The sequence below is a fragment of the Schistocerca cancellata genome, chromosome 4 (assembly GCF_023864275.1).
Source record: "Schistocerca cancellata isolate TAMUIC-IGC-003103 chromosome 4, iqSchCanc2.1, whole genome shotgun sequence".
Lineage (NCBI taxonomy): Eukaryota > Metazoa > Arthropoda > Insecta > Orthoptera > Acrididae > Schistocerca > Schistocerca cancellata.
The window spans coordinates 761,062,681-761,074,938 of NC_064629.1; positions in this window are offsets into that span (position 1 = coordinate 761,062,681).

The window sequence follows — 12,258 nt, forward strand, 5'->3', positions numbered from 1 at the left end:
ACACCTTTCACAACAAACATATGGTTAGTTTGCACTCGTGTATCGATCATAGTCTTCGAGATATTTAATTTTGAAATCAGGGACTTCTTCGCTAGACACCCGGCATGGCTACATATAACAGAATGGGATTTTAATTAGATAGTGCACAAAAAAATAACTGTTTGTTCAGCGCGAAACTTCTGATACTGTAATCAAAATGACGAAGATCATACATTACTACTGTTTGCTGAAGAGAGGAATATAAATGTGACCTTAACACTTTATTCTAGAGGAAGAATAACCGTCAGTGTATCTGATAAGCACCCAATGGAACTTATTAGTAGATCTATATATCGTCAAAAAATAAAGAAATTGTACAGGCTGCGACGGTCTGAAACAACATTCGAATGCACATATTCATTAACTCCAAAGACGTAGAGAAAAAGTAAAGACAAAGGTAAAAAGAAACACAGGCACTGGATAGGAAGAAGGAATGTAGATTAGAATAATTTCACTAACGGGAGGCCAGCAGAACATATTTACTGATGAACAAATTAACATCTTTTAAAAATAAAATCATAAAGGTATACGAAGAATCAGTTATTTAATGAAAGTACTTTTGCAAATATGTCACATATGCGAAGAGATGCAGAGCATAGAAAATCTGCGATGACCTGACAAAAAACTGAATAATCAGCTTCTGCAGCGCATGATGTGCAGGAAGAGTCAGTGATGTTATGTAAGATACCTACAGGATTCTGAAACCTAGCCGTCTCCAGTGCAGTGGCCAGCTGTGTGAGGTTTCTCGGATGAGGTTCCATGTCGCGAACAGCCCCATCAAGATGGTCCTACAAGTCCTCGATTGGGCTCGAATCCGGGGATTTTGGTGGCAGGGGAATACGGAAAATTCATCCTAGTGCTCTTCGAGCCACGCTCGTACATTTTGCCCTTCTGGTAGATGCCATCGTGCCGAGAGAAAAAAAACTGCACTTAGGGGTGGACACAATCCCCAAGGGTAGATGCATACTTGTGTTGATCGATTGTGCCTTCTGGAATGACGAGATTATCCTGGGAATGCCACGAAATCATTCACAGACCATAACGCCCCTCATGGTTTCAAGGTGTCTGCTTTCAGCCGTTTCAGGCTGTGCGCACCAACACCCATCTCTCCGACCACCTCTCGCCATTTAGCAGACGTTCAGTTGCGGTACTGGCGTGCAAATTGCACCCCTTATCGATGATGAACAGCAGTCAGCCTGGGTGCATGAACCAGGCACCTGCTGCAGAGGCCACATGTAGCAACTATCTCTGAATTGTGGTGGAGAAGACATGTTGGTAGCTCTTTGGTTCATCTGGGCGGTCAGCTGCTCAACAGCTGCTCGTCTATTCGCCAGTACACATATCTGTAGCTGGATTTCACCTCTGTCAGCTATGGCCCGTAGTGCATAGAGTTGCCTCGGTTTCGGTTTTAGATAGCGCCATTTTGCCATGCACGGCTTTCAGTAACTATGATGGTACGCCAAAGGCTTACAAATTTGCTTCCACCGTTGGGCCGAAATCCGATGGTCACACTCTTTTGGACGTCAGATAAACCGCTTCTACATTACGGCAAGGACTATATTGTATTCCGATTCACTCCGACACGTGACAGTACCATGTATATTAACGTGCATGTGACATACAAGGAGCCATAATAACGACAAGGAAAAAATCACATATATTGCCGCGAGCGGTGTTGCATGTTGCGTGGAGCAGCGGTTAGTGACTATTCGCTTGGTAGTAGAAATTGGAAATGAACTCCGTAAACTCACTTTAAACTCGCCATCGGGCCGTGTGACGTCATCTCTGAAATCGGCGTCGCATCCCCGTTCCCCTCTGCTGTCCATGTAACCGACAACACATCCGTTGCGTCTGTTGCTGGGACGACTGTACTATACCAGCGTGGGAAAGAGAGTAAGGACAGGAGTTTGTGAGTGTAACCGAAAACTCTCGGCACTGCCGCTGCACACATAATAGTTGGGCATCACGATTATCTGTACTGACGAGAACTATTCCGAAAGTGGGGTCCGACGGGTCGCGAAATGGAAACAACCGAGAAAATCAAAAATGTTTTATTTGTAACAGTTTGCTACACCTTCCAGCTACCTCTCCACATAGTCGCTGCTCCGACTTAGACATTTGTCGAAGCGTTGTATCAACTTTCCAAGTGTACATACCGATCAAGAGGAATATTCTAAAATTTTTGCTACGTAGATTAATACACCTTACAAAATACTAATTGTTTTATTATCAAGCCAATAAATCAATAACACCAAACACATTTACAGGTTTCAACAAACTGTCTGGAGAGCCTTTTTGTGAACACATAAATATAGGGTGTGTTCACTAATACACACATCGACAAAAGTTTTGCATCACTCCAGTTCCCGGAACTATTGAAAATAGACGTCGACTGTGGATATTGTATCACAGACAGAGTCCCTTTAACTGTTCAGAGATGTCACTAAATCCGCCCAAAGATGTAAACAATCATGCATGAGCAACGCCTATTACACCGACGGGTCCGACAGCCGATCAGTTCCAATCTTCCACCAGGAAGGAGGTAGACGGCTCGTGTTGTCTGCAGTTCAACCATGCGTAGACGGTCAATATCACCGTTAGATTGCGTCTGCATTGTTATTCTGTGCCAGGAAGGGCTCTCAGTAAGGGAAGTGTCCAGGCGTCTCGGAACGAACCAAAGCCATGTTGTTCGGCCGTGGAGGAGATTCAGAGAGACAGGAACTGTCGATGACATGCCTCGCTCAGGCCGCCCAAGGGATACTACTGCAGTGGATGACCGCTAACTACGGATTATGGCTCGGAGGAACACTGAAAGCAACACCACCATGCTGAATAATGCTTTTCGTGCAGTCACAGGATGTCGTGTTACGACTCAAACTGTGCACGATAGGATGCATGATGCGCAACTTCACTCCCAACGTCCACGGCGAGGTCCATCTTTGCAACCACGACATCATGCAGCGCAGTACAGATGGGCCCAACAACATGCCGAATTGACCGCTCAGGATTGGCATCACGTTCTCTTCACCGATGAGTGTCGCATATGCCTTCCACCAGGCAATCGTCGGAGACGTGTTTGGAGGCAACCTAGTCAGGCTGAAAGCCTTAGACACACTGTCCAGCGAGTGCAGTACGGTGGAGGTTCCCCTATGTATTGGGGTGGCATTATGTGGGGCTGACGTACACCGCTGGTGATCATGGAAGGGGCCGTAACGGCTGTAAGACACGTGAATATCATCCTGCGACCGACAGTGCAACCATATCGGCAGCATAATGGCGAGGAATTCGTCTTCGTGGGCGACAGTTCGAACCCCCATAGTGCACATCTTGTGGTTGACTTCCTTCCGGATAAAGACATAGCTCATCTAGAGTGTCCATCATGTTCTCCATACATGAACACTATTGCCCTATCAAGCATGCCGGGGCTCGATTGAAAAGGGCTGTTGACGTGACCCACCAACCACTTTGAGGAATCTACGCCGAATTGCCGTTGGGGAGTGGGACAATCTGGACCAACAGAGCCTTGCTGAACCTGTGGATAGAATGCCACGACGAATACAGGCATACAGCAGTGCAAGAGGACGTACTACTGGGTATTATAGGTACCGGTGTGTACAGCATTCTGGACCACCACCTCTGAGGGTCTCGCTGTATGATGGTACAACATGCAATGTGTGGTTTTCATGAGCAATAAAAATGGCGGGAATGATGTTTATGTTGATCTCTATTCCAATTTACTGTACAGGTTCCGGAACTCTCGGAACCGACGTGACGCAATACTTTTTTTGATGTGTGCAGACTAACTCTCGACGCACAACACCATGATTGTGATGGTGTAATTATAATAACAATGACTTCAGATGTGTGGCGCCAAGCGGACTGCATGTACTGCATGCTGTATGCATTCTCTGCCTCGGCCTCTGAAGCGCTATTTCTGTTCTTGAGTGATTGTCAGACAAGCAGCGCAATATGCAGTACCAAGCGCACGTCATTGTTTCTCCGTAACAGCTGCAGGTGTGACTTAAGGATACCGTTTCACAGCACACAGACACTACCTAGAATACTTTACCGTCTTCATTTATTTAACCGCTCGCACATATACATGGTAATTAGCTCCAGAGTATATATCACTGCGTTCAAAGCTCTAATGTGCTGCCAACGAGCTCTGCACTTAGTATCAGTGGCAATAATAGCCTTATTCATTTTAATGATGATGATGAACTAGCAGTACAGGTCAGCGTTTTCGTTTTCGTTACAAAAAAGATTGCGAGTTGAATATGTTTACACCCACTGATAAATATTTCACTCAGTTGAGGGAGAACTGTGAGAGGTTAGAGATATCGAATCGCATATCAACACTTACTGCTGCGAGGCAGTGTAAGTATTGGCGCTGATGTTGATAAATAGGAATGTAGACGAAAAAACAAACATTCTTAACTAATAACGCTTTTTCTTGCAAGCGAGGTGAATTCATCGCAGCAGCTGTCACTTAACATGGAAATAATAGTGTTCATTTAAACGTACAATTTAAACACCAGAGTCTGTAAGCACGTTAGTGTTGATTCAGATCCAATCGATACTTCCACCTGATGGCAATATTTGAAAATCCCTGATTTAGTGACATCAGAGTGATGAAATTAAATGTCGTGTGGCGAGGCGTTCCCGTCGAGTAGGTCGGTCGCCTGTTGCAAGTCTTTTGAGATGACGCCACATCGACGAATTGCGTGTCGATGGGGATGAGATGATGATGAAGACAACACAACACCCAGTCACTGAGCGGAGAAAATCTCCGACCCAGCCGGGAATCGAATCGGGGCCCCTTTGCACAGCATTCGGTCGCGCTGACCACTCAGCTATCAAGATGAACATCAAAGTGATATTAACCATGGATGACTGGTGTTGACTATTCGATCTGTAGATGCAGATATGAACCTTGTTCCACGGAAATGTTCACTATTAGGCTGTGATACGCGGTGGCCATACAATGTCTGTATGGAACTTCCTTAACGGAGTTTTCATACATCTGCAGGATTAGACTTTTAAGAATTTAATTGATACCGGCTATACAATATAGCACGAACTAGATTGTCGACTAAGATGGCAGCCATATGTCCACCGGTTCTATGAGACATTATGGACTAATCTGATGGAGATAGCTCACCAAATTCTCCACCCACCGGAAGAAACCATAGCTCAACTCCCTGGTTCATGCTATGCATAGAAGGAGGTGGAAATGCATGAATCAACTGTGCCAAATGTGGAGACCAGAACAACAATTTAATTTTAGTTTGTTTATATACCCAGTTATATGTAAGAGTTTATAAATTTTTAGATAGGTTTAAGAGCTATATGCGTGTTCTTTACCTGTACTATATTTATCTGAAATTATAACATTTGCTGTTTCTCAGTTATTCATTTGTTTCATAGACTTCAACAACTGTGATTTGCTTATATGACACTGTAACCTCTGTAAGCTTGTAATTTTCATTTTACTGCCTGAACATGGCTGTGTTATTTCACCTGGAATTGTAGCATCACCTTTTCTCATATATTTACATATTTTAAAGGTTTTATAGAGCTGTGAATTAATTATATAATACGCCTGTACTTCTACTGTTACTAATATCATAATCGTAATCTACTGGGTTAGTGCTTCATGGATTTAGAACACCGCCAATCATCAATATTTTTCTGCATTATAGATCTGATAAAACTGTGTAGTTCGTTTATATAAATTTTAAAAGTATTCATCCTTTCTGGAACCTCTCCCGATGGTCACCCTTTCCCTCCCTCACCCCACTCACGCCAAGGGCGCTGATAGCCGCGACATTGAACACCCGTAATCTCCAAACAGTTAAGATCCTTAGACGCCAGAAAGGCATCTGGCCCAGACGGTATCCCCGTAAGATTTTATGTTGACTATACTACAAATATAGCACCATTCTTATGCGTCATATATCAGAGATCATTGGAAGGGCGCAAAGTTCCACGGGTCTGGAAGAAGGCCCAGGTCATAGCAATCTATAAAAAGAGTAGAAAATCGGATGCACATAATTACCGGCCAATTTCATTGACATCGATTTGTTGTGGAATCATGGAACATATTCTGTGTTCAGACATAATGACCTTTCTAGACTCTGAGAAGTTCATCTGCAGAAACCAGCACGGTTTTAGGAAACAGTGGTCATGCGATACACAGCTGGCCCTCTTTGCGCATGATATACAACAGGCTCTAGATACCGGCTCCCAGGTTGATGCCATATTTCTCGTCTTTCGAAAGGCGTTAGATTCAGTTACGCACTGTCGCTTGCTACAAAAAGTGTGCGCTTACGGTTTATCCAATGACATAGGTGGTTGGATAAAAAGTTTTCTAACAGACATGGAGCAGTATGTCGTCCTGAACGGGGTGACTTCGACATAAATAAGAGTAACTCCAGATGTGACCAGGGCAGCATAATAGGTCCTCTGCTTTTTATAATTTACATAAACGATCTGCTTGATGGTACTGACAGCGGCCTTAGACTGTTTGCCGGTGATGCTGTAGTTTACAGGAAAGTAGTATCACACGAAAGTTGTGTACAAATCAGTGAGGATTTGCAGAAAATAAATGCATGGTATAATGACTGGTAGTTACCTCTCAATATTAGTAAGTGTAACCTACTGCGTATAACAAGGCTAAAATCCCCATTAATGTATGAGTAGAAAAAAGTGACCAGTCTTTGGAAGCGGTAACATCAGTCGAGTATCTGGGTGTTACTATTCGAAATGATCTCAAATGGAATGATTACATTACGCAAGTAACGAGTAGGGCGAACTCTAGATTGCGGTTTATTGGTAGAACCCTGAAGCGATGCAGTCCAACAAAGGAAATAGCTTACAATACGTAAGTTCGTCCAGTCTTAGAGTATTGTCCGTCTGCATGGGACGCTTACCAGTTGGGTTTCATTCAAGAGATTGAGAGGGTCCAAAGAAGAGCGGCAACATTCGTGACTGGTACATTCAGCCATCACGAGAGCGTTACAAATCTCATAGAAAGTTTGAAGTGGGACACACTTGCAGATAGACGACGCGCTAAACAGGAGGGGCTGCTCACTAAATTCCGAAATCCAATCTTCACTGGGGATGTAGAGCATATATTATTACCACCAACTTTCAAATCGCGTAAAGCTCATCATTCAAAGATAAGGGAAATAAGAGCCCGTACTGAGGCGTTCAGACAGTCGTTTATCCCTTGCGCGATCCTCGAGTGGAACAGAGAGGGGGAAACATGTCTTTGGCGCGAATTGTGCCCTCCGCCACACACCGCTTGGTGGTTAGCGGCGTATATATGTAGATGTATAAATACACACACACACAACCACAAACACATATACACTCTCTAACCCCCACCCACTCCTACTTATTTTTTCGGTTTATACTTTTCACTGTCGAAAATTCGTCATTTTCATTCACTTCCTATATAGAAATAAAAAATAGGAACAATGACTACATACTAGAAAGATATATGCTTTGTTTATCTTAAGCCTGCCGCTGTGGCCGTGCGGTTCTAGGCACTGCAGTCCGGAACCGCGGGACTGCTACGGTCGCAGGTTCGAATCCCGCCTCGGGCATAGATGTGTGTGATGTCTTTAGGTTAGTTAGGTTTAAGTAGTTCTAAGTTCTAGGGGACTGATGACCTAAGATATTAAGTCCCATAGTGCTCAGAACCATTTGATTTGTTTATCTTACAGCACCATATCAGATATATATGGAGTTTGGATATTTGACGTATGTATAATGTACCGGCTAGCAGCGCGCTCTAATGCGCTGCTTGTCGAGCGGAAAGACGTGCCGGTCCCAGGCACGAATCCGTCCGGCGGATTAGTGTCGAGGTCCAGTGCAACGGCCAGCCTGTGAGTGGTTTTTATGGCGGTTTTCAATCTACCTCGGCGAATGCGGGCTGGTTTCCCTTATTCCGCCTCAGTTACACTGTGTCGACGATTGCTGCGCAAACACCGTTTCCACGTACGCGTACACCGGCATTATTCTACCATGTAAACATTTGGGGTTACACTCGTTTGGTATGAAACGTTCTCAAGGAGGTCCACTGGGGCCGAATCGCACAGTAACCCTGGGTTCGGTGTGGGGTGGCGGTGGGGTGGGTGAACTGCTGTGGTCTGTTGTGGAGTTGTGAACCACTGAGGGCTACGGCGGGACGAAGCCTCTCCGTCGTTTCTAGGTGCCCGGTTTAATACATACATACAAACATGTGCTGGAACATTAGCATAATTTATTATGTATGAATTTTTATGGTCGTCCTGTTAGTAATTTACTAATGGAGATTTCAGTTTATAATGTGACTAATATGCCTCACGATAAGTTTCGGCATATTTTTATTTTTTCTAACATGACAATGATTGTTATAGTTTGTAAGGTTACAGATATAGTTACTTTTTGAAGATGTAAATCTGTACCTTACACGTATCGGCCTAGCGCAGCAGCACTGCTGCCAGGTGAACCTCCAGTGATGGAAAAACTCGGTTTGGCGCCCACCGTTACGAGTGGTGCGGAAGGGAAAGAGTAGTGGAGAGTCGTGGCTGAATGACTGACGTGGCTGGATGATGTACGGCTGCGTGCCTTAAGAAGTTTGGTAAATCCTTTAAATAATGCAGTGTCGTGGATGGGATTCAGAACTCATAGTATTAGAAGTGAATCATCAGCCAAGATCGGTAGACGCAGTTATTACTCAGAAAAGTAAAAAAAGTCGATTTCAGAGTGAACGTCAGTAGAAGTGCGTAGAAACGCTAGGAACGTGCACCGTGCCTTTGTACTAGACACAATAAACATTTCGGTTCTATGAAGTCAGTGATTCCTTTCGAATCCCTTTCATTTGTATTATACCGGTAACTAAATGAGTGTGAAGATTTTTAATGGCAAGTGTAGGGATTTTGATAGGGCATGTGCCGGTAGGCATACGGTCCCATCTTTTGTCTTCAGGTGCATGGTCCTTAAGAGTAAGACGCCCACTCTAAGCTGTGAAGCATAAGCATTGGCCGGCCGGAGTGGCTGAGCGGTTCTAGGCGCTACAGTCTGGAACCGCGCCACCGCTACGGTCGCAGGTTCGAATCCTGCCTCGGGCATGGATGTGTGTGCTGTCCTTAAGTTAGTTAGGTTTAAGTAGTTCTAAGTTCTAGGGGACTGATGACCTCAGAAGTTAAGTCCCATAGTGCTCAGAGTCATTTGAACTATTTTTTACCCATAAGCATTGGTCCGATCGCGGTACTTATAGCGACACAGTTGGTTTTTAGAGAGAAAAACTTGGCTGCGATAGATACGAATAATAGAGTAAGCATCTAACAAATTTTGCTTCCACCTATATTTGCTAACGACTCCCTTCTAATATTGGCTCTGAGCACAATGGGACTCAACTTCTGAGGTCATTAGTCCCCTAGAACTTAGAACTAGTTAAACCTAACTAACCTAAGGACATCACAAACATCCATGCCCGAGGCAGGATTCGAACCTGTGACCGTAGCGGTCTTGCGGTTCCAGACCGCAGCGCCTTTAACTGCACGGCCACTTAGGCCGGCCCCTTCTAATATTGATGAGTTGTTAATAACGTCCAGGAACACCGCAACATTTAAAGGATTTATCGAACTTCTCACGGTAGTCGACCACGTATCGTCCAACCACGTCCAACATCCAGGCATGACTTCCCCCTACACATTGTCTTCTGCGCCACTCGTAACGGTTGGCGCCTAATTGAGCTCACCAACCACTAGGGGCTCAACTGGCGGCTATGCTGCTGCTACGATCTGTGAGGTATGGATACCGGTATTTGAAGAGTAACTATATTCGTAGCCTTACATGTTGTTCGTGTAACATATATGACACACGATGTATGAGCTGCGAGTCCGCCAGTACTGTAAGCCTTAATAAAAATGAGCTCTGGATGAGGCTACTATTCCTAAAATTATAGCTGTTGCTTCGAGATTTATCGAATTTCACATGAGCAAATCGGCATGAGGATGCAGAAGACCATGGAAACCACCGCATTAAAGACGCATATTAGGTATCCACAGGACATGTGCTCTGTAATTGAAAAAGTGTGATATGATCTCTTCATAGGCAAAAGATTCCGGAATAGTCCCCCATTCATATCTACGGGAAGGATGTGCCAAGGAGGACGTGACCATGAGGCAGAGACTGAATAATCAACGAAAGGATAATGTTCTACAAATCGGGGCGTGTAATGTCAGAAGCATGACTGTGAGAGGGGAGCTAGAAAATCCGAAAAGGGAAATGTAAATGCTCAGTCAAGATATAGAACGGGTCAGTGAAGTAAAATGGAAAGAAGACAAGGATTTCTGGTCAGATGAGTATAGGGTAATATCAACAGCAGCGGAAAATGATATAACGGGAGTAGGATTCGTTATGAATAGCAAGGTAGAGCAGAGAGTGTGTTACTGCCAACAGTTCAGTGATAGGGTTATTCTTATCAGAATCGACAGGAAACCAACACCGACAACGATAGTTCAGGTATAGATGCCGATATCGCAAGCTGAAGATGAAGCGATAGAGAAAGTATACGAGGATATTGAAAGGGTAGCACAATACGCAAAGGGATATGAAAATCTAATAGTCATGGGGACTGGAATGCAATTATAGGGGAAGGGACAGAAGAAAATGATACAGGAGAATATGGACTTGGGACAAGAAATGAGAGAGAAGGAAGACTAATTGAGTTCTGTAATAAATTTCAACTAGTGACAGGGCATACTGTACTGAATAATCACAAGAAGAGGTGGTATACCTGGAAAAGGCCGGGCGATACAGAAAGATTTCAGTTAGAATAATCATGGTCAGACATAGGTTCCGAAATCAAAATCTGGTTTGTAAGGCGTACCCAGGAGCAGATGTAGGCTCAGATCACAATGTATGAGTGACGAGGAGCAGATGAAGTGTATGAGTTTAATCAGGAAGAATCAATACACAAGGAAGTGGGATACTAAAGTACTAAGGAGTGACGAGATACGCTTGAAGTTATCTAAGGCTGTAGATACAACAATGAATAATAGTCTAGTAGGGCAGTATAGATGAAGAGGAATGGACATCTCTAAAAAGAGCAGTTACAGAAGATGGAAAGAAAAACATAGGTACAGTAACTTTAAACAACCATAGGTAACAGCAGAAATACTTCTGCTGATCGATGAAAGAAAGAAATCCAAAAACGTTGAGGGAAATTCAGGACTACAGAAATAAAGGTCACTGAGGAATGAAATAAATAGGAGGTGCAGGGAAGCTAAGACTAAAAAATGTGAAGAAATCGAAACAGCAATGATTGCCGGAAGGACTGACTCAATGTGTAGGAAAGTCAAAACCACCTTCGGTGAAATTAAAGGCAAGGGTGGTAACATTAAGAGTACAACCGGAATTCCATTGTTAAATGCAGAGGAGAGAGCGGATAGGTGGAAAGAGTAGAGTGAAGGCATCTATGAGGGGAAAGATTTACCCGATGTGATAGAAGAAGAAACAGGAGTCGATTTAGAAGAGATAGCGGATCCAGTACTAGAATCAGAATTTAAGGGGGCTTTAGAGGACTTAAGGTCAAATAAGCTAGAAGGGATCCATAACATTCGATCAGAATTTCTAAAATCATTGGGGGGAATCGCAACAAAACCACTATTCCCGTTGGTATGAAGATTGTGTGAGTCTGGCAATATACCATCTGACTCCCGGAAAAACATCATCCATACAATTCCAAAGGTTGCATGAACTGACAAGTGCGAGAATTATTTCACAATCAGCTTAACAGCCCATGCATCCAAGCTGCTGACAAGAGTAGTATACAGAAGAATGAAAAAGAAAATTGAGGATGTGTTAGACGACGATCAGTTTGGCTTTAGGAAAGGTTAGAGCATCAGAGAGTAATTCTGACGTTGTGGCTGATAATGGAAGAAAGACTAAACAGAAATCAAGACATGTGCATAGAATCTGTCGACCTAGAAATAGCATTCGACAATGTAAAATAGTGCAAGATGTTCGAAATTCTGAGAAAAATAGGAGTAAGATATAGGGAGAGACGGGTAATATACAATATGTACAAGAACCAAGATAGAATAATAAGAATGAACCACCAAGAACGAAATGCCCGAATTAAAAAGTGTGTGAGACAGGGATGTAGTCTTTCGCCCCTACTTTTCAATCTGTATATCTGTTAAGATATCAGGGAATGACTTC